Here is a 23,047-nt window from a genome sequence, read left to right as displayed (position 1 = left end):
TAGACTTAGAAGAATAAGGGAGTCTTACCCAGATTTACGAGTAATTTCAAGGATATAAACAATCAAAATGCTCAGGTGAATCAGCTAGAAATCTAGTCCGTGCTAAGTGGCTACCTTGGTCCTTCCTTTCTGCTTTGAACACCTTCTCTGGCCAGTAATAAAGGAGGTCTTTAAGTGAGGTTTGTGGGTGACCTCATAGAGCAAGAGGGGGGCTATTGAAGTTACAAAGCATCTCTATTTGATATTTAGATTGATGAAAGGCTTATGTGGCATTTTCCGGGGACTCATGCCTTATAAATCCATAGATTGTAGGGACAGTTTTGCTAAGAGAATTCCACAGATGAGGACACTCCTGCTAACAAGTATCTTTAGCCTAAAGAAGTCATTTATCAGCAAGTTTACAAGAAGATAAGACTGGGACATCTGTCTTTTTTCTTTCCCAGAGAATGTTCCCTTGGTAATCAGAGAGAAACAGATCATAGGCAGCAGCTTCAGTAAGGAGTAAGAATTCCCTCACAAAATACCTTAACAATGACCCCACTGTTTCATAGGTCTTTTAAATTTCTTTTACCAACTAAGTTACTCTTTTTCCTCTTCTATCCACAGTTATTTGAACTTTTCTATCGTGTGTTGATGGAAGCATTTTACTTGAATATATAATTTTTCTAAGGCCAAATTCATTGCCTTCTCTGGCCAAGCAGTTTCCATAAGTATTACGTCTATTGGGAGATTTAATTCAGCTCCCCAAAATATTTTTGCATCCCAGGGAATCATTGTTTACATAAGTCTTGCTTTTTTATTTAATTGTATAAATAAACTTAGAAATTCTTTGTTACACTATATAGCTGTAGAAGAGAGATTAAAATAGTGTTTGACACCCTATAGAAGAGTTAATATTACAGGATCATTCTATACCTTCCCAACAGAAATGACTTTCTATCCATATAACACATTCCTCATTATGGGGTTGGTGACAAGAGTCCCTTGTTCAATAAATTCTGGATCCCATTTGGTTTGTTCCAAATGTTATAGTACAGGTTTTTACATGTCATTGTGTAACATATACTCCTGCTAGGGAAGACACAGGTTGGTACTGTTTCTAAACCTGCATACCTCGTTTCAAGAACCCAGGTAGCTAGCTCAGGAATCTGATTAAGCATCTGCCTTAGCATTTGAATCTCCTTTCTGAGCTGGGAACTGGATTTTTTTGGTGAACGTCCAAATGACCCTTTTTAATTCTTCTTAATTCCCACAGAGACTTTCTTAATTGGTGTCACATAAAGATATTTTCAATTGTCTAGTCATCTAGGATCCATTTGCCGTTGACTACAGCCCAAAGTCCATAAATATCCAAATGCTCCTCTGAGATCATGAGCCTAATTCTTCTCCTACTGCTAAATTAGCAGCTCTTCTACTCTGCCAGATTTGTAGTCTTGCCTGTTCTTTATCCCCTCAAGGTTTTTTCTATCACTAAGGCACATAGCTACCAATTTCCAAACAGTAACACAGCCCTCAAGTCAGGAATTCCCAGGCAGCTACTTGGTCTTGGCTGGGAAAGAATCACAAGGTTTGAACCACAGAGCAGTGTGGGGAAGGGAGATCCTTGGAGGCTCTCATTGGCTCTATGAGCTTGTACTCCCCTGAACTTCCCATCTTAGTGCAGTCTTCCATGTGACATTTCCTCTTGGTCAGCTTTGCTGTGCTGCCCCTTCCCTATTCAATGTCTCTGACATCATCCAAGGCATGATTGATATCTAACCTTAATTATTTGATGCCCTTCTGTGGTGGCAGTTTTGACCAATACCCAGTAACAAGCTAGCAACTTTCTTTCTTTTTTTTTTTTTTTGAGCAAGATTAGCCCTGAGCTAACTGCTGCCAATCCTCCTCCTTTTGCTGGGGAAGGCTAGCCCTGAGCTAACATCCATGCCCATCTTCCTCTACTTTATATGTGGGACACCTACCACAGCATGGCGTGCAGAGCGGTGCCGTGTCCGCACCCTGGATCTGAACCGGGAAACCCCGGGCCGCCAGAAGCAGAATGTGTGCACTTAACTGCTGTGCCACCGGGCCGGCCCCGCAACTGTCTTTCAAATAGGCTTTAATGAGCAGCTGCCTCAGTTAGTTTTCAAGTCCAAATCCAAGAGGTCTTTGCCCTGTTTGACTTCTCCCAAAGGCTTCACATCTGAATATATTCTAGAAGGTGGATATTCTTACATAATCTGAGCAGTTGGATCATGAGGTTTTAGTGGGATTCCCTGTGCCACCATAGTCTGTAAATATTTTAATGCTTATTTCTCCTCAGGACCCCACTTAAAATAAGACTTATTTTTGATGACTTTGTGATATGGGCTAACAGTATTCTTATAGAAGCAATGTGATTTTTCCATACTCAAATAGCCCTTCTGGCTGTGAGTTTCTTGTGTTTTGAAAGGGTCTGTTAGAAACAGTATCTTATTTGTCACAGTTTGAGGAATGTCTCTGTTGCTCCAAGAACTTCTCAGATTGGGCTGGTATTGAATTTTAGCTGGATTTATCAGCCATCCTAGATTTGCCATAAAGGTGACCATGATCCTTACCTCCTCTTGACCTTCTCCTTTGAGTCAGTTAGCATGATAGCAGTCTTATATCCTTTCCATACACAGGCACACACACACACACACACACACACACACAAATACAATTGGAGTAGTTGGTTGAATTCTAGGCTTCTGGGAACTTCAGCTTTAGGCCCTACAATGCAAGAGTGAAGAAGTTCAGGCCTATACCATATAGCCAGCCAAATTCCGGTTAGTGGGGAAGGACATTACCATACTTTTTTTTTTCAGCTTCCTCTCAGAGTGAACAAATCTAAATTAATGTCCCAATAGAGTAATTGTACAAACATGAGTGAATGAATGAATGAAAACCTTTTCCTTAGCACATGCCTCCATCTTATGCAACCTTCAGTGTTCTGTTGCCAGTAAAATCTCTTTCCAAAAATTTTGTAAGACTTTCCCTCTGCATGTCTTTCTTATTGCACTTTATCATTTTTGTCTTATCTATTCAGTTATCTCCCTAACTAAATTGTGAGCTTCTTGGGAATGTGATTTGTTCCTAATTTTCCTGCCCACCTACAGCATAAGCTGAATGTTTTTTATCCAGTGAGCCCTAGAAATCATATTGAGTAAATGAAAATAATTTAGCTCATGAAGATCTGCTCCCAGTTTTAGTGCAGAAGATATAGCAAATGTCATACTAAAGGCTAATGGCTCGTTGCAAGTTAAGAGTTGCTGAAATGCGTCCTCTAGACTTATGCTAATAATGAGAAGATAGTTTCCGTCCATTAATAACATTCTCATGATATTTTAAAAGAATAAACAAGGTTAAAAGAAGTAAGCATTACTTGTATTGACTATAAATGGCCTTCTCAGAGTTCAGCTGTTTTGATATTGGCCTTGCTACCTTGTTCTGGCCATGTTTTGCCACACTAATCTGTCACCATTATCAATAGATGAACGCAACCAAGGACAATAAATATTATTAGTTATAAACTTTCTAGTAAATAATGAAACATAATGCCTTAACCTTGATCAGATATATAAAGCTAAAAATAATGTACAGAATTTTTTTTTTCTTCAGGAGGATTAGCCCTGAGCTAACATCTGCTACTAATCCTCCTCCTCTTTTTTATTTATTTATATTTTTGCTGATGAAGATTGGCCCTGAGCTAACATCTGTGCCCACCTTCCTTTATTTTATATGTGGGACGCCTGCCACAGCATGGCTTGATAAGCAGTATGTAGGTCTGCGCCCAGGATCTGAACTGGTGAACCCCAGGCTGCCAAAGCGGAGTGCACCAACTTAACTGCTCTGCCACTGGACCGGCCCCTACAAAATGTGTTTTTGTTCTCACTTTTTGAAAATGAAGGCAATCCTGATCCTAACTCTTCTTGCAGCATGCTGTGTAGGCCCTGCATGCTGCTCTTTACCAAACAGGTATTTGACTCATTTTTATCATTTTTTAATCCTGCAGGGAAGTGACTGTTTGTTAGGGAGGGTCATAATTCTTCTTGTCCTATGAGAATTTCGCTTGAGTATTTTTTCTTTTTCACTATGTGTTTATAATAAAATTTGTGCAGTATAATTTCTTTTAGATATTATAGAGAAATGAAATATATTGGTTATACTGGTAAATATCTCTAATTATTAGAGTTTCAGATTAAGTTTTATCGTGAAAGGATTACCTTTAAATGGTTATCGAATTGGAGTAAACTTTTTCAGAAGCACCTGTAGAAACTTCTAAAAGAATTTCATTTCAAAAGATGAGAAAGAAAGCTGGATGCTAGAAGTCCTTTTGCTGGTGAATACTTAGCAGAACAATTTAGAACTGTTGAAGAATGTTAAGCATCAAACTTTGTGTTTCATGGGACATCTAGATTGGTGTGGGTAAATCAGAGAGGTTTGATTTTCTGTAAAAACGTTCTACATCAAAGTCCAGTAGTTTGAGTCAAAACTGGAGCACATTTATTACTCCTGATTTTATTTAAAACTATGTGTAGACTCAGAAAGAAAAAGCAAGTATGTGACATACAAAGAAAGTCTTTTCACCTAGGAGCCTAAAATGTTTTAAAGTTGCCTTGTATTTTTTGTGATCTTGTGAATCCTTCAGCAATATTTTGCATGTTAAAGGTGATCAACTAATAATTACAAATTGGCCTCGGAAGAGTAAACAAGAATGAATGAGCATCGTAACTCAGATGTATTTGTGTGCAAATTGTAACAGTCCCTTCTTTCTTTCCTCTTCCTTAATTACAAAGAATTTAAGTTTCAAATCTTGAATAGGCTTTTAGTATTGAATGTATTCTATCCAAATGTGGAAAATATGTCTGTGTTCTCTAAATATGTTTTTACAAAAAATTTTTACCATATTATATCCTCACTCCAACTGAGATTCACATGGGACGGAAAAGTTGATTGGGTGCTTTAGAATGACTTTTTTCATTCTCTGCATGTAAAATATAGGCTGAAAGACTTGTAGAAATTCATGATGGTTTCTATTCTTAGAGGATTAAAAGTTTTAATGATCATTTATCTTCCTACTTTTTGTTCTTTAGTATATGTTTTCTTTTTATTATTCATCTGCCTTTTTTGTTTTAAATTATGGATTTTTAAGTTTCCTTGCATTAATCTTGAGCTTTTCAGCTAAGATTTTCTAAGAAACTCCAAAAAATGGGACACAAATATTGACATAATTTTAATTGTAATTGTTTATTGGTTACCCAAAGACTTGGAGGCAGCTTGAAAGTTATTTACAGAAATCACCATGCCTATTTACAAAAGTAAGCTGTGATAAGGAAATATTTGCACCAAAAGGAGCCCTATTAAATTTATTTTATAAGCATAAATAAATAAGTGTTGGATACCTCAATACATGCAGGGTAATGTACTATAAAATTCTTGGTATTTATTTGGTAACCTGTAAATAATAACATTCACATCTATTGCACACCTATTGTTTGCCAAGCACTTTATATGCTTTTTCTCATTTAGTTCCTCATAAAAACCTTATCAGATAGGTATTATCATTGTCCCTATTTTATGGATGAGGAAACTGATGTGCAAAGAAGTTACATAATTTTCCCAAGATCAAAGAACTGTTAAACATAATGAATAAAATATTAATGACAGTGACTATGTATATAGTTGGCCTGAAATTTGCTTCTCAGGAACTGAACTTGTTCATTGTGAAAGAAAATTTTAAATACCCAGGTCTCTCGTTTTAGTAAAACCATATCATAACACCATAAGAGAGACCCACACTTTTCAATCACCTATAATGTGGGGACACATGATTGTGAAGTAAATGAAGTGACCAGTACCAGGCTAGGTTCCGCCACAGGTGCCAGCAGTCCTGCTGGGTCACCAGATTCCATCCCCATCCTGGCTCTTGCGGCACCACACAGTAACAATTGTTTGTGTCAATATAATTATTGGGGGTGAGTCTTCGGATCTTGTGGCTGTTGGGACATCTCAACAGTGACAGTGGCTCCAGCAATCTCTCGGTTAATTGGTACCCTTTCCTTGGCCCAATCCAGGGAGACTGGCCATAAGAATACTGGGGAAATGGGAACCATCTTCTGCCTCACTGATTTCCCAGATGGAGTGCCCGAAGATCCCATCGTCTTTGTTTCACCCTTTCCTCTGTGTCATCGCCCCATTTCTCCTCTCTCTCTGCTGTATGTTGCAGAAAATAAAATTTTAGCCTGCTTTCATTTGAGCAGGGAGGGTGGCTATGGAAAGGAGAAAAACCAACAGCCAATCCTACTATATTTAAATTTACTTTGGGGATTGAGGGTGTTAAGGCAAGGTTTTTCTGTTCTTGAAAATTAGGGAACAAACAGTCTTCTTTTAATAAAAAATATTGAACTTGAAATAATCATGATATTCACTAATGTTTACATTTTCTCTTATGTAGTCTTATATCTTCAAACTTTAACAACTCCTAATTTATATTACTATTACGCATTGTTAACTGGCTCACTTGAATAGGGGAAGGCAAAATGCTTGCTGTCTTGGAGAATTTTTTTTCGTTTATGCATAACCCACATTTAACTTCTAAAACATTAATTACATTTGCAGTGAGGCAAACAGGAAGGGTTAGAAAGGCAGTCAAATCTCATGTATTAGGGATAAGCTGATGGCCTTTGAGAGTGCAGAGAACGTGCAGTTATGCTGTGCGTTGCATGTTGTCTTTCATTAATGCCTTTGAAGCAGCTCTAACAAAGCAGAACAGCTGTTTGTACCTCCTTTAAACTTTGCCTCTTTCCCTCCTCCAATTGACCTCGTGTCTCAGGTTATAAAGTATTTCACTGTCTATTATTGCAAAAGTCTTTTCACCGGTAATTCCAATGGGGATAGGTCAGTTTTAGTGACTCTCAGTTGTACTTCTTGAAACTTATAACAGCATAGTAGCCCTGTGCATATAGCTGAGGAAATAATGGAATTCTAAATAGTTCTCCAACAATTTGGTCCAGAAATATAACTATATATACCAAAACAGATCCATCCCAATTTAATGCAGGGTGATATATGCTTTTATATATGTAGCAAAAGTCTTTGTTAAAACATGCAAATATACATATGAATGTAAGTAACTTTCACGATTATCTCAGCTGAACACTGCCAATTTGCCAGAATTATTTTTTTATAATTATTATATACTTATAAATTAAACCTTGGATGTTGGACTCTCATCGTCAGTAAATCCTGAAATGGCATTTAGAGCCATTTGATCATGGTGTTTTTCTAGGACATGGTTTCTTACTGCTTTTTGCCACTAGATGGAAGAAGCAGGTTAACAAAATGATATTTTTGGTGCTTCATTCAACTCTACCCACAAAGAACCACAAGACTGTGTTTAAAATAATGACAGTCTCAGCATTCTTTTATTTATATATTTTTACTGCATGTTTCTTTTCATATGAATACTAGATCTAAGAACTGCATTTTTCGTAGAGATTAGTTCTTGAAAATTATTTTAAAGTACTGGAATTTTCAAAAGTAACCAAGAAAGAAAACAATTGCCAGGTAGAAGAGGAGAGGTAAGAATTATATAAAAGTATTGGTAACAGGTATGCCACAAAGTAATTCTTCATTGTCCAAGGAATCACACACTCACATAAACATCAAACCTCATTCATTTAATTATTTCCTTCGTGCCACAAATGCTTACTGAGCAATTGGCACATTGAAGAGGTAAGCTAGGTGCTGAGAAACAGTCAAGGGATAACTTAGGTGCAGCGACTATTTATAAGATGTTTGCCTTCTACGAGAGGGCTAAGCAAGAGGTAAGTCATATTCATTTATGCATACATTTAGAATAAGGTAGAAATGGATGAATAACAGAAATACAGATGCAATATTTTGGACATACAGGGTGGGTGGGGAGGGTGAGTTTGGAGTATCACTTTCCTCTGAGGAGATCAGAGGTCACTTCATGAAGAAACTGGAAAAAAAATGGAAGTGGGAGGGGCAGAGAATGGTATTCCAGTGATGGAGGCAGAATGAGTGAGGGCACAGAGGCAGGAAACAGCAATTTAAAGAAATATTTAAAGGTGAAAGCACAGTATATTTTAAAAAGCAATTTAAAAGTTTGCATAGAGAGGGCGTTGTAATTTATATTTTTTAAGGGAATGATAGATACAGGAAGCATCCTCACTAGCTAAAGCACCACATAGAGGAGAAGAGTGGGCATTATGGAAAAGGGAAGTGTCAGCTTGGAAACAGAGATCACTCCAGATGAAATAACCTGGAAATGGGAATACTAGCATCCGTCTGATACCAGTGTTTCATAAAACGTAGGCTTACTGTGCATGTGACTGTAAATTGATGGGAAGACTCCATAAGAGAAGGATAAATTCTGACTTATGAACGCAGCTTCTTGCAGCTTCTATTCCCCTTCACCACTCTTATGCATGTTAGGAAGGAGGCCCACATGGTAGACAGTGTCATTTGACTCCAAAGAACCAACATTTAACCTTTAAGACAACACATAGCACCACCCACCTTCATACCTAGTAGTCTCTGATATGAATGATCAAAGAATTCGATTCCAGCCTCTGGAGGCAATGAGCTTGAACCCTGATATTATAAGTGGCTATAAAATTACCCAGCTTTTAAATCCAACCACAGAATTTGATTTTATGACCTCCTATAGAACTGTAGCTACAGGTTAACTAAAGGTTATGAAGTAGTATTTCCTTATTATGGTTCTGAATTCACTGCCTTGTAATTTCAGAGATCACTGTGTTCTACTGTGGGACAAGCTTTATAGTGTTATAATTTTATATAGCTCAGTGAGGATCTTGTAGCTTTTTCTTTCCTAAGTTCAGATTCTATATTATTCCTATAATATTATTTGTATCTAGTTCATCACTATTTAAATTGCTATAAATGTATGTAGGAGACCTTATATAGTTTTAAACCTTATTTTCCTATTTTGTTTTATGCCTTGCTTACAAGTAAGGTGTAATTAAAACAAAATTAAATATTGTTTTATGTCTTAATGGGAGTAAAAATGCTAAGCATTAAATTCTATTTAAATTTTGTATATGTGTGATAGTACATAGGATTACTGGATTACTAGAATATATATACTTTATATATTCATAATTTCAAATGAATAAATTGAGGTTATAAACAGCCTCATTGTCTTATTCTACAAAACAACTTTGTATCAATAGCTACGTATATGTCTGTTTCCCTGAATTCAAAATAGTAATCCCTGTGATTTTAATACACTTAAAAAATGTTAGACATGTTTAGATCTCATTAGGTAAAGCTAATTTTTTTGCCGACATTTCATGTACTTTATAAAACATAAGCTGATCCCCCTACAATGAGAATGACATCAATTTGATTTTATAACTTTTCTGCTTCTTTACAATTAAAAATCCTGAAAAAATATTGTAACTCAGTAGTAGTATTAGATATGAAAAATATAACTTCAAAGGTATTTATCAGAAGGATAAAAAATGGCTATAGAATAGATAAATTATTGGCTTTCCTTTAGGCTGTGTCTCCATAGGCAAGGTAGAGAATAAAGGTACTTATTTAAAAAAAGCTGGGCAAAAATTTTAAGCCCAATAATTGGAGAAATGATATAGCAAGGAGTTTTTATCCAGACTGTGTATTCACATTGATTCTATTGACCTGACATAATTATATAACTCTATGCCCATATAGATGCAGGTAGAAAATCTAGAAATAAGATTCTCTAATTTGCTACCACCTAGCCCTAACTTTAATGAAGCATGCTTTCCTATTATTATCACTTGAAAATCATTGTTGATTTTCCTATAGAGAATTTTTAAAAAGAAATCCATCAAGAAAAGTTTATATAGCTAAACAACTTGTCTAAGAGTGTTATCTGCTCTTTTTTTGACTTTTAGAAGTTTATTCCTTCCAGTTTAGAAAAATTTAGTTTTGCCTTTCAGGAGTCATAGCATTTTTGGTCAAATAACATCTTTCTATTACTACAAGTGATTTTATATTCCTTTGTGGGAGTCTGATTGAAAAAAAGCAAAACAAAACTCATCAGGCCAAATTTTGTTCTATGTAGTGCTGGCGTCAAATGGGAATTTCACAAATTTGAGAGAAAGCAGACTTCAAGCAATTGGGAGTGTGATAAACAGCAAGCTATTTTAGAAAGGGGTCAACATCATAATTACACCAGCAGTTGAGCATAAGGATACCTAAAACTATTATGTATGGTGTTGTGGGATTTTTGTTTTGTTTTGTTTTTGTATTTAAGCTTTTACTTGTAGACAAAGTAGGACTAATAAAATGGATATCTCACTTAAGAAATGTATACCAGAGAACGTTTAATACTAGAATAAAAATTATTTGCTTGTTTACAAATATTAATTTTATTTTATTCCATAAATTTTCTTATTGGAATTTGATATTTTTGAACTATATAAGAAAACAACTGAAATTTCCTACAAAATTAGGATTACTTTGACATTTTGAATTTTTAGTAAAGGGGATATTTTTACTGAAATTTGTGAGTTACCAGAAGAATGCTTTTGACCATTCGGGGATATTAAAAAGAACATAGTCCATTTATAAAGAATAGAAAAAATACTCAACATAATACATTTAAAAAATGATGCCACTCTTTTTCTAAGCAAAAGTAGCTCTAAGTAGCTTTTTTCTAAGCAAAAGAGCTAGACATAATTTAAGAATATTTAGGAGCAAAAGAACGATCATACCACTGAGTATATGAAGTTTTAAACTTTTGTGCAGACAGATTTTTTTTCTTTTATGATGGGATAGTTTTCTAAATGGCTGTTAAAACCTATAGCATTCAATGCTTACAGTAATTTATTCTTGGCTCTAAATTTTGCTTTCTCTTCTTTGCTTTCTCTTCTCAGATTCACTTTGGTTAATTTTCTTTACATAATGAGAAATGGATAATTGAGAAGGCATGAATGTATCTAGCACTGGGAGATTCGAGAAATATTATGTTGTAGAGAGGGAATAAAGAGTTCCATTGTTATTGAATTGAGTTCAAGTCTATTCTTTAAGATCCTTTTCTCTTACAGACATTTCACAAGAATCATTTGAAATAAAGACTATTACTTTGAAAGTAAAACTTTACCAGTGTATTTACGGAAAATTGGGATAGAAAAATAACTTTTGAATAAGACTTCAAATTTCTTGGAGTATTTTTGTTCTTCTATACATCCTCCAGAGTGATTATTCTAAAACATAAACCTTGTCAGTAAATTCTCTGCTTAAAACCCTGCAGTAGTTCCACATGGCTTCAGCATAAATTCTAATGTTAGCTCCACGGTGTGCACCCTCTTCCGCCAGCATCCGTTCTCTCACCAGACCCCCTCCCCTCCCGTCATGCACCTTATGCTCCGTTTATGTCTGGCTCTTACCTCCTTTCAGCTTTCACATTGTTCTATACTTTTGTACATGCTATTTTCTCCATTTATAATACACTTGTTTCCTTTCCAGTTCTATTCCTACACATCTTTCAATTGTAACTTCTGTGAAGTCTTTGCCTACACTCTCCACTCTTACAATTCCTAACATCAGAACTCGAGGCTCTCTGCTCTGTGCTCCCGTACTTCCAATAGAACCTTTTCAGTTTTCCCGTGTGGTGTTCAGTTCTCTTTTCCACTAGACTGTGAGTCACCTGAAGGCAAGGGAAATATCTTGTTTTGGTAGTTGTAACATCTAGCACAGAAAAGGCAGTTGGTGGTTGCACAAGAAATGTTTGTTTTATTAATTAACACATCATTTAATATATACCTAGGTAAGAACAACATTCTTTACATTTTGGGGAAATACATAGAAGTCAGCAGCTAGCATGGAATATGAACAATAACTGCTGACTAATTGAGTCATTATTTTAAATTCTCAAAAAGTTGAAATTAAAGTAGACAAAATAAACATCCAGAATAAACTATCCAAGATAGTTATAGTCAACATATGTATTTTCCTTTCTCGTGCAGATCAAATCCCAGGAGGCATTTTCTCTCTACTCCAACCTGTATTATTTCCATGTTTCTATTACTTTTCTGTGTTATCCACTTAAGTTCTAAGTCTATGCTTCGCTGAACTGTGCATGAGTTTTGTAGATGTGCATTTTACCTTTCTTATTATAAAGACTATATATTCTTTTAGGGCAGGGATTGCATCTACTACTTCTTTGAATTTTCTCTACATGACCTAGAGAGAGACTACACACATAGTATGTCCTTAAAAATTATTTGTGGAATGAATGAAAGCAAATTCACATCATTAAACTTTGTGAATACTACATAAATAAATGTACCTATGTATTAAGTCACAAAAAAACAATTCCTCAAAATATGTTTTGTATGTATTTTGCTCAGGGTGAATACCACACAAAAACGTTTTACTGCAATTAATAGAATTCCTGAAAATGTAATGGGGTATTGATTCCTTTTGGATATTAGTAGAAAAATCTTATTTCAGTTTAATTTGATCAAGACCAGGGGAGCAAGAAGCACGTTGCTTTACTTAGATCATGGTGTTTGCTCTTCTGTCTCCTTCTGATAGTTGGAATATAGAATTACCACAACATGGGAGAGTTTATCAGCACTGCACAGGCCTGTGACTCTCAAGTTTAAACCTGGGGTTCAAGACTTATTGATGGAAGTGAATACTCCTTTCTGTGATGTTCCCCAGCACTGCCAGGGGAAGCAGGACAGCCTTTTGATGAACTCTTGGAGTAGGAAGGTGAGAAACTTTCTATTTTGAGTCTTAAAGCTGAGATAAATAAAGAGCACACGTTATAATATATGACGGTATTTTCTTACAGTATCTATTAATCTTCTCAGACTTTCCAAATACCTCATGCTACTCATCCTGAATATCTGAAATCTCAATGATGTAGAAAGCTGGGGTCAAAAAATGTGTGGCCTGGAATTGAGGTTTAAGCACTTAAGAAAATTATCTGTGACACACTATTATTTAGCAATTCATGTGAAAATGTTAGTCTAAGTAATAAATATAGATAAGTGTTTTATTTCAGGTGTTGAGTGGTATTTGCAAAGCATGCATCATTGAATTTGTTTTATTTTTTTTATTGTGGTAACATTGGTTTATAACAGTATATAAATTTCAGGTGTCTATCATTATATTTCAATTTCTATGTAGATTACATCATGGTCACCACCCAAAGACTAATTATAACCCATCACCATACACATGTGCCTAATGACTCATTTCTCTCTCCTCCCTCCCACCTTCCCATCTGGTAACCACCAATCCAATCTCTGTCTGTCTGTGTTTGTTTATTGTTGTTTTTATCTTCTATTTACAAATGAGATCATACAGTATTTGACTTTTTCCCTCTGACTTATTTCGCTTGGCATAATACCCTCAAGATCTATCTATATTGTCACAAATGGCCAGATTTCATCATTTTTTATGGCTGAGTAGTATTCCATTGTGTATATATACCTCTTCTTTATCCATCCTTCCCTTGGTGGGCACCAAGGTTGCTTCCAAGTCTTAGCTATTGTGAATAATGCCACAATCAACATAGGGGTGCATACATCTATGCATTTGTGTTTTTGTGTTCTTTGGGTAAATACCCAGCAGTGGAATAGCTGGATCGTATGGTAGTTCTATTCTTAACTTTTTGAGGAATCGCCATGCTGTTTTCCATAGTGGCTGCAACAGTTTGCACTCCCATGAGCAGTATACGAGAGTTCCGTTCTCTCCACATCCTCTGCAACTCTTGTTATTTCCTGTCTTGTTAATTATAGCCATACTGATGGGCCAGAGGTGATATCTCATTGTGGTTTGATTTGCATTTCCCTGATAATTAGTGATGTTGAGCATCTTTTCATGTGCCTGTTGTCCATCTCTTTATCTTCTTTGGAGAAATGTCTGTTCAGATCCCTTGCCCATTTTTTAATTGGGTTGTTAGTTTTTTTGTTGTTCAGATGTATGAGTTCTTTATATATTTTGGATATTAACCCCTGATCAGATATATAGTTTGCAAATATCTTCTCCCAATTTTTCAGGTTGTCTTTTTGTTTTGTTGATAGTTTTCTTTGCCATGCAGAAGATCTTTAGTTTGATGTAGTCCCATTTGTTTATTTTTTTTCTATTGTTTCCCTTGCCCAGTCAGACGTGGTACTTGAAAATATATTGCTAAGACTGGTGTTGAAGAGTGTACTGCCTATGTTTTCTTCTAAAAGTTTCATGGTTTCAGGTCTTACATTCAAGTTTTTAATCCATTTTGAATTAATTTTTGTGCATGGTGTAAGATAATGGTCTACTTTCATTCTTTTGCATGTGGCTGTCCAGTTATCCCAAAACCACTTACTAAAGAGACTGTTCTTTCTCCATTGTATGTTCTTGGCTCCCTTGTCGAAAATTAGCTGTCTATAGATGTGTGGGTTTATTTCTGGGGTCTCAATTCTATTCCTTTGATCTGTTTGTCTCTTTTTGGGCCAGTACTGTGCTATTTTGGTTACGATAGCTTTGTAGTATATTTTGAAATCAGGGAGTGTGATACCTCCAGCTTTGTTCTTTTTTCTCAGGATTCCTTTGCTTATTTGGCGTCTTTTGTTATTCCATATAAGTTTTAGGATTATTTGTTCTATTTCTGTGAAAAGTGTTGTTGGAACTTTGATAGGGATTGCATTGAATCTGTAGATTGCTTTAACAAGTACGGACATTTTAACTATGTTAATTCTTCCAATCCAAGAGCACAGAATATCTTTCCATATCTTTGTGCCTTCTTCAATTTCTTTCAACAATGTTTTATAGTTTTCAGGGTACAGATCTTTCGCCTCTGTGGTTAACTTTATTTCCAGGTATTTTATTATTTTTGTTGCAATTGTAAATGGGATTGTATTCTTAATTTCTCTTTCTGCTACTTCATTGTTAGTGTATAGAAATGGAACTGATTTTTATATGTTGATTTTGTATCCTGCAACTTTACCATATCCATGTTTTATTTCTAAAAGTTTTTTGGTGGATTCTTTATGGTTGTCTCTATATAAAATCATGTCATCTTAAAATAGTGACAGTTTCACTTCCTCCTTTCCAATTTGGACCCCTTTTATTTCTATTTCTGGCCTGATTGCTCTGGCTAGGACTTCCAATACTATGTTAAATAAGAGTGGTGAAAATGGGCATCCTTGTCTGGTTACTGTTCTTAGAAGTATAGCTTTCAGTTTTTCTCTGTTGAGAATGATATTAGCTGTGGGTTTGTCATATATGACCTTTATTATGTTGAGGTACTTTCCTTCTATACACATTGTATTCTGAATTTTTATCATAAATGAATGCTGTATCTTGTCAAATGCTTTCCCTGCATCTATTGAGATAATCATGTGATTTTTATTCTTCATTTTGTTAATGTGGTGTATCACGTTGATTGATTTGCACATGTTGAACCATCCCTGCATCCCTGGAATAAATCCAACTTGATCATGGTGTATGATCTTTTTAATGTATTGTATTTGATTTGCTAGTATTTTGTTGAGCATTTTTCCATCTATGTTCATCAGTGATATTGGCCTGTAATTTTCTTTTTTTTGTGTTGTCCTTGTCTGCTTTTGACATCAGGGTAGTGTTGGCTTTGTAGAATGAATTAGGAGGCATCCCCTTCTCTTCAGTTTTTTGGAAGAGTTTGAGAAGGAGAGGTATTAACTCTTCTTTGAATGTTGGGTAGCATTCACCAGGGAAGCTATCTGGTCTTGGACTTTTATTTTTGGGGAGGTTTTTGATTACTGTTTTGATCTCCTTACTGGTGATTGATCTATTCAGATTCTCTATGTCTTCTTGATTCAATTTTGGGAGATGGTATGATTCTAAGAATTTATCCATTTCTTCTAGATTATCGAATCCTTTGTATTTCTGAGATGTCTGTTGTAATTTCTCCTCTTTCATTTCTGATTTTATTTATTTGAACCTTCTCTCTTTTTTTCTTGGTAAGTCTAGCTAAAGGTTTGTTAATTTTGTTTATCTTTCCAAAGAATCAACTCTTGGTTTCATTGATTTTCTCTATTGTTTTTGCAGTCTCTATTTCATTTATTTCTGCTATGATTTTTATGATTTCCTTTCTTTTACTGATTTTGGGCTTTGTTTATTCTTATTTTTCCACTTCCTTTAGGTGCACTGGTAGATTGTTTATTTGAGATTTTTCTTGTTTGTTGAGGAGGACGTGTATTGCTATCAGCTTCCCTCTTCAAACCAGTTTTTGCTGTATCCCATAAATTTTGGCATGTTCTATTTTCATTTTCATTTGTCTCCTTTTGATTTCATTTTGATCAAGTCATTTTGATTTCTCCTTTGATTTCTTCATTGACCCAATCATTATTCAGTAGCATTTTTTAAAATTTCCACATATTTGTGGCTTTTCCGATTTTCTTCCTGTACTTGATTTCCAGTTTCATACTGTTGTGGTCAGAAAAGATGCTTGCTAAAAGCTCTACTCTTTTATTCCCCTCCTCACATATTTTATGTTTTTTCATATCATATCTAACCTCTTTTTTGTGCGTGTGTATTCATTACCCTCTTATCATGGAAATAGATAATTTTAGTACTTTTGTCTTTTGACCTTCATATTAGCTTCCTAGGTGGTCATTCTGTTACCTTTACTGTATATTTGCCTTTACCAGTGATTTTATTGTTTTTTTTTTTAAATAATTTTCTTGTTCCTATTTGTGATCCTCTCTTTTCCACTTAAATGAATCCCTTTAGCATTTCTTCTAAGGCTGGTTTCTTGGTGATAAACTCCTTTAGTTTTTGCTTGTCTGGGAAACTCTTTATCTCTCCTTCCATTCTGAATGATAACCTTGCTGGGTAGAGAATTCTTCGCTGTAGGTTTTTTCTTTCAGCACTTTAAATATATCATGCCACCCTCTTCTAGCCTGTAATATTTCTGCTGAGAAGTCAGCTGATAGCCTTATGGGGTTTCCTTTGTATGTCACTTGTTTCCTTTCTCTTGTGGCTTTTAGGATTCTCTCTTTATCTTTAATTATTGACATTTTAATTATAATGTATCTTTTGTGTGGGCCTCTTTGGGTTTATCTTGTTTGTTACTCTCTATGCTTCCTGTACCTGGGTGTCTGTTTCCTTCTTTAGGTTAAGAAAGTTTTCAGCTATTATTTCTTCGAATAGATTCCCTTCTCCTTCTGGGACACATATAATATGGATGTTAGTGAGTTTGATGTTGTCCTAGAATTCCCTTAGACTGTCCTTGTTCTTTTGAATTCTTTTTTCTTTGATCTGTTCAGCTTGGGTGATTTCCTCTAGTCTTTTGTCCAGCTCGCTGACCCGTTCTTCTGTATCATCTACTCTGCTATTGAGTCCCTCTAGAGAATTTTTCATTTTCAGTGGTGTATGCTTCGTTTCTGATTCATTCTTTTTGTTTGTTTGTTTTTGAGGAAGACTAGCCCTGAACTAACTGCTGCTAATCCTCTATTTGCTGAGGAAGGCTGGCCCTGAGCTAACCTCTGTGCCTGTCTTCCTCTACTTTATGTGTGGGATGCCTACCACAGCATGGCTTGTCAAATGGTGCCATGTCTGCACCTGGGATCCGAACTGGTGAACCCTGGGCCGCCAAAGTGGAACATGCTCACTTAACTGCTGAGCCAGTGTGCCGGCCCCCATTCTTTTTTATATGTTCCAATTCTTTGTCAAAGTTCTCACTGAGTTCGTCCATTCTTCTCCCAAGATTAGTCAGAATCCTTATGACTCTTAGTTTGTACTCTTTGTCAGGTATATTGTTTATCTCTGTTTCATTTAGCTCTTTTTCTGGGATTTTGGCCTGTTCCCTTACTTGGAATATATTGCTTTTTCTCCTCGTTTTGCCTCTTTCTCTGTGTGTATATCTATGTTTTACATAGGTCAGCTACATCTCCTGATCTTGGAGAGATAGCTTTATGTAAGCTATGCCTTATGAGGCCCAGCAGTGTGCTTCCTTCTTGTCACCAGTTCCAAATGTTCCAGGATTGTCCCCTGTGTGGGCTATGTGTGTCTTTCTGTTGTGGAAGGGTTGCTCTTGCTGCAGGTGCCTGGGAAGGCTAGGCTGTCCCCCTGGCTGGCTGATTGTGCTTTTTTCTTTTCTTTTTTTGGTAAGGAAGATTGGCCCTGAGCTAACATCTGTTGCCAATCTTCCTCTTTTTTTTTCCCCAGAGCCCCAGTACATAGCTGTATATCCTAGTTGTAAGTCCTTTTAGTTCTTCTATGTGGGATGCCACCACAGCATGGCTTTATGAGCAGTGTGTAGGTCCGTGCCCAGGATCTGAGCCAGCAAACCCTGGGCCCCCAAAGTGGAGCACATGAACTTAACAACTTGATCACAGGGCTGGCCCCTGGCTGGCTGATTGTAATGTTCAGCTGTGTGTGGCTACTACAGACCCTTCAGTCACTTTATCGGGTGTGGGGAGCCCCAGCACAGTTGGCTGCAATGTCTCATAGAACATTCCTGTTACAGTTTTTTTGTTGAGTGAGTAGGCCCCCAGCATGGCTGATTGCTAGGTTCAGGGGATGACAATTGCTGTAGGCCTCTGGCCTGCAAGACTGTTGTCAGCTCTCTTAGAATTGTGGCTGAGTGGGGCTGGCCCCAGGCATGGGAGTGCCCAGTTGTTTCAGGCTTTGGAAGGTGAGGCTGATCCTATTTGTGGCTGTTTGAGAAGCACAAGTCTGCTGCAGCTGACAAGGCCCACTGTCCACAGCGCAACACACCTGTCAACACAGTCCTGCCCTGTTCACATAATCCAATCCACTGCAGCAGACTCAGTTGACTGCAGACGCCTCACATGGTCCGCCAACACCCCACACAGGGCACCTGCTCCTTGTGCATGCCCTGCCCTGCAGAGGTGGGCCCAGTGGCCCAGCTGCAGAGGTTCCAGGCACCCCACCTATGCAGGGCCACAAGTAGCTCGAGGGCTTACTGTTCACTGGGGCCAGTCCCTGAGTCAGCCTGCCTGCCCTGGCTGAGCTGGATTAAATTGGTGTTCTGGTGGGTGGGCAGACCCCTGCACTAACAGGCCAGTGGAAGAACTCCAGGGGCATCTGCCAGCATCCGTGTCTGCATTCCTGTACTAAGTCACGATAATGGCTGCTGCCAATGACTCAGTCCCTAGGGTGATCTCATCTCTTACCAAGATGCACCCAGAGCCTATCAAGTGAGTCGCTTTTCGCTGAAGGACCGTGCACCTTTCTTTCTGGTGATTTTAGGTGGCTTTCCGAAATGAGTAAATCTGTGTGTGGGCTATTTAAGAGCAAGCTTTTCTTTCTCTTATGTCCAATAGCTTTTCTGGGGGTATTCCTGTTTGCAGTTAATAGCCAGCAAAGCCAGATATTATGACACTCATCTCAGTTGTGCTGAGTCCAAAAGCTGCTTATTGTGCTAATGATCCCATGCTCAGATCCCCCATTCCTCCAGGGAAGGCTTTGTATCCTAAGATTGCTCTTGGCCAACCATGAAGCACCATGGCTCAAAGGTGGCTTTTTTCTCTCCAGAAAGGAATTTCTGCCTCTTCCACCTCAGTCAGCACTACCTCTTGTTATGGGGGTTCTTTTTATCCAGTTTTCAGTTCCCTCTCAGGGGAATTGTTCCAAATGTAGTTATAAATTTGTTGTGTCCATGGGATGAGGTGAGTTCAAAGTCTGACTATGCTGCCATCTTGACACCATTTCGCATCATTGAATTTAAATTGACAGTGTTCTCTAATTCTAGGAACTACAAATTCAAACCACCCTTTTTTAATTTTACAGTAGTATTGTAATACTTATTACTAAAAAAGTTATCTATACATTTTGAGAAAGATTTCTCATCCAGATATTTTATGTTTTTGTAATTTATAGATTTCATTGAACTTTTTAGGGAAAACAAGATGACCTCTTCATGGAGTTGCAGTGTCTTGGAACTCTGCCTGTGAGGGATCCAGTAGTCTAGCTACTTTAAACACACCTGTATCTGCATCTGAAGCCTCTTGACTCCAAATCCAGAACCTTCCAAAATATGCTGTTATCCTGTTTAAAAAAGTCATTTTTTACATTACCAGAATTTAATGAGTAGAAATTTCTTCTCCAGAATCTCTCTTAAAGCCATATTTACAACTTTGTTGTGGACATGAAAACCTAAATATATTCTTTCTTTGTCCCAAACTTTTCACACCCAAATCTGACCTTGTCTTTGTACAAAATCACTTTTATTTCTGACTTTCCAGTTTCTGCTAAGTTATTCTCCAAGTTACCAGCCTTGAAATCCCTGGTGTCATTGTTGATCTCTTCATTTCCCCCCCCCCCCACGAATATTTTCAAATCCTGTTGATTCTTCTTTGAGGATCTCCCTTGAATATGTCCCTTCACTTCCATCCTCAGCTTCTGAGTACTACTTCTTGAGGACTGTCTACACTATTAAACGACTTCAGATAGTGTTCCTGCTGCCGATGTCTTCATGATTGTGCTTATTTAATGTGCAATGAACTGGCTGGTGGTCCTAAAACACCACTTCGATTATGTCACTCCATTCTTTTCAAGAAGGTTGGTAACTTCATTTTGCTTGTAAGGTTAAGCCCTGAATTGTTAGACTGCTATTCATTGCCTTGGATTGACTGTTTCTCTGACCATGTTCAATTACTATCCTCCCAACAACTTCTACTTCAACCAAACAGGTCTGCTCATTTTAACTTAAATGATTTGAACACATAGAATTTTCCTTTCTTTCTGCCTACCCAAGTCCTCTCTTTTTGACCTGATTAAAATGTCACCTCCTCTGTGAAGCCTTCTAAGATAATCCAGTTCATGGTGATTGCTCTATCTTTTGAACTTCTGTAATATATATTAGCTGTGTTATTCACTTAGAAATTTGTTATATGCTGCTTTGTGACATTTATGTGTCACCATACTGACTCACATTTTAGACTGCTGTTTAAACTCATAGGTACTGTCTTGTTTCCCTTATTTTATTTAAAAGTCCCTGAAAGCAGAAGCATGTATTTTCTGTCATCTGAGTAGATTTACTGTAAATCTAGTGAAGCTTATGCTTCAGGGCCCCCTATTTGAATGAATTCCTTCTAAGGTCCTGTGTCTAACTTTGGTTTTGTAATTTTGTGTTTCTCTTTTTTTCAGATAGGGTCCTCTCAAATTTTATAAGCTTTTGGCTGCCAAAACCCCAGATCCAACCCTGAATGAGAATGATAGCCAACAGTTAATATTCGTTATGTGCTTATGTTGAGGCAGTGCTTTGCTATAGTATTTCTGTTTAGCTATAGATAGAAAGAACTCCCTTCCTCTGCCCCACCCAAACCCAATATAATTAATTATATTAACTTCTCAATTTACAATGGGAAAGAATGTAGAAATCTAGCAGAAGCAAGTACACACAAAGCAAGAGAAAATACAAGATCCCTCTGAGCAGCTTCCTTTGGCCCCCAGAGTCCTGGCAGTGACACAATCTCAGCAGAGCTCAGTCATAAAGGCTCTGAGAAGCTGAATGATTTGTAATGCTATGGCTCTTTTATGGTTGGGATTTATGTTATCATTCAAGAAAATCTTACACTAGCAATATTGTGGCCTTCACCAGAAATATTTACGGATATCTGAATTCTCCTGGTTCTCAAGTCATGTTTGGCTTCAGAAGGTCATAGCCTCATCTGGCTGTGGGTGGGGGAATGGAGACACCTTAATGCACAGGATGCCCCAAGAAGAATCTCTTTCCCCAGCTTGACAGCATTCTGGCAAATGCTTTACAAGTGTTGTTCCATTTAATCCTTACAGCAATCCTGTGACATTGGTATGGTTACCATCACCGTTTTACAAATGACAAAGCAGAGGCTTAGAAAAGTTCATTTTTTTGCGTCAGATCACATAGTGTGTAAGCAGTGGAGCTGGTACTCAAAGCCAGGTTGTCTGATTTTAGAACTAGAATTTTAAAAATTCCTTAGTAGAGTGATTACAGTAGGCAGATTAGTTTGTATTATCTTTTAAAAAAATTCTGGGGCCAGCCCAGTGGCACAGCAATTAAGTGCGCACATTCCGCTTCTCAGCAGCCCGGGGTTCGCTGCTTCTGATCCTGGGTGCGGACATGGCACTGCTTGGCATGCCATGCTGTGGTAGGTGTCCCACATATAAAGTAGAGGAAGATGGGCATGGATGTTAGCCCAGGGCCAGCCTTCCTCAGCAAAAAGTGGAAGATTGACAGCAGTTAGCTCAGGGCTAATCTTCCTTGGAAAAAAAAAAAAAAAAAAAGAAAGAAAAAAATTCTTTTGAGATCCTCTTTTTATTTATTTACATCCCTCAAGTCTGTTCTTTGACATTAGTTTTGAAAAGTATACTGAGGGGAAAAAAAATGGTTCCAATGAAAAAGTTTTGGAAAAAACCACAAACTTTATTTGTCCCTTGCAGAGTCACTATGAACGTTAACATATTAGTAACTCTCAAATCCTTCAGAAGAGAAATCTGTTTCACATTATTAACCCAACATATCACAAACATATTTGTCCACGGTACTTTTTTTTACATAATAGTAATACTAATAACAACAATGGCAGCAGCCATTTATTGAGTTCTTACTATGTACCAGACACTAATGTAAAAACTTCATACATTAATCCTAAGATGTAGATACCATTTTTATCTGTGTTTCACAGATTAGGAAACTGAGACATAATGCAGTTAAGAAATTTGCCCAAGGTCTCATAAATGGGGTGGGCACAATTTGAACTCAACTTCTATTCTAAGCTACCTCCCACATTTAGTACCTACTGTCTGTAGAAATTCTGTGGGATTAATTTTTCAAGAAAGTCACTTTGGGAAACACTTGGAACAGAATATTTTGTATGGACAACAAATAAATTGCTTTAAATTTTAATATTCATAATGTCCCAAGAATGTTACTTTGAATTTTCTAAAATAGTTTGTAGTAATATTGAACATAAAATTTTCATTTCAAAAATAAGGTACTAGATTTCCCTTCTTCAGAATGTGACTCTTTACAAATGTTCACTTTCTTGACTCTTTCTGGATTAAATTTCTCAATATGATGATTATT

General features: G+C 36.9%; 1 protein-coding gene across 1 annotated transcript in view; it reads left to right on the top strand.

The window, feature by feature from the left end:
• The window catches only part of C2H4orf33 (chromosome 2 C4orf33 homolog), a 109,571-nt gene that overhangs the window by 33,464 nt on the left and 53,060 nt on the right, over positions 1–23,047 (top strand). Inside the window, exon 8 of the transcript XR_011537171.1 lies at positions 12,577–12,756. The gene's annotated coding sequence lies outside the window, so the exon portion shown is untranslated. The remainder of the gene's footprint in view (positions 1–12,576; positions 12,757–23,047) is intronic.

Source organism: Equus przewalskii, chromosome 2, assembly GCF_037783145.1.
Source record: "Equus przewalskii isolate Varuska chromosome 2, EquPr2, whole genome shotgun sequence".
Classification (NCBI taxonomy): Eukaryota; Metazoa; Chordata; class Mammalia; order Perissodactyla; family Equidae; genus Equus; species Equus przewalskii.
The sequence above is the reverse complement of the archived record's forward strand: the minus strand, read 5'-3'. Positions and strand labels throughout refer to the sequence as shown.